Genomic DNA, 1098 nt, shown 5'->3' on the forward strand with positions numbered 1-1098 from the left:
GAACCCACTAGCATTCTAGAAAAAGAGCTTCTTTCTAGTAAGTTACTATTCTTTATCAAGTGAGAATTAGTCATCGCTGAAAATAACACTAAATATCCGTGGTGGGCATCAAATATGGAATTTTAAAACATCAGTTTACTATACTGATTATGTCAACACTTATATTTTCATCAGAACATAATAATCCAATAAATAAATAGAGCTCTCAATAATTAAAAAAATATCACGGGATAAAATGTATTTAGACAGAGTAGCAGCGTAAGGCCCCTCCGCACACACACGGGGCAAGCGTCTGGAATTATTACTACACTGAATTCAAGGGCCTGGCACGGGCAAAGAAGTTCTCTAGAGTGACAACATTTCCGGAAGTTTTAAAAAAAAATAAGAAAAGGGAAGAGGGAAGTAGGAAGGGCTTCAAATCAATCCACAAAGTTCAGTGCTTGTCCCAACTTGATTTCTCCCAGCTCCCATACGCCAGGTGTCCCCTGGACATCGCCAGGTGTCTCTTGGTCGTTGCCAGGTGTCACTTGGACGCTGACAGGTGTCACTTGGACGCTGCCAGGTGTCACTTGGACGCTGCCAGGTGTCTCTTGGTCGTCGCCAGGTGTTACTTGGAAGTCACTAGGTGTCACTTGGACGTCCACCAGGAGGAAGGGCGAGGCGGCCTGCGCTGGCGACAGCGGGGAGTCAGTGGTCATGCTGGCTTTGGCAGGCGAGTTCCTGATGAGCCGGCGCCGCTGCTGTTGCCGTCAAAGGCATCGGGCGGCACGCAGGCGCCGGGCTCTGACAACTGTGCCACGTCGGATGGCAGCATGCTGCTGATGCCCTGGAAGAACCTCTTTGGCTGGTACTCAGTCTCCACTTCACATTTCCGCTTCAAGGGCCCCAGGACGCTGGGCCGGATGCAGTTGATGGGGCTCTGGCTCCTCCGCGTCGTGAACCGCGTCGTCGGGCTGGGGATGGGGTTCAGGGGCAGCCCGTTGCTACTCACAAAACTTTGCAGGGACAGCGAGAAGCACTGCTTCCCGATGCCCCGCGTGGGCGACGGCGCCGGGGACACGGGCACGAAGTCGACGCGCTTCGGGGAGGCGGCCTTGT

The 1098-nt window shown here is 52.6% G+C and overlaps 1 pseudogene; it reads right to left on the reverse strand.

Moving 5' to 3' along the window:
- Positions 1-419: 419 nt before the first annotated feature.
- LOC102856061 lies at positions 420-1093 on the reverse strand (annotated as a pseudogene).
- Positions 1094-1098: the final 5 nt, after the last annotated feature.

The sequence above is a fragment of the Elephantulus edwardii genome, unplaced genomic scaffold (genome assembly GCF_000299155.1).
Source record: "Elephantulus edwardii isolate Elephantulus edwardi_28Jun2011 unplaced genomic scaffold, EleEdw1.0 scaffold00724, whole genome shotgun sequence".
Taxonomy (NCBI): Eukaryota; Metazoa; Chordata; class Mammalia; order Macroscelidea; family Macroscelididae; genus Elephantulus; species Elephantulus edwardii.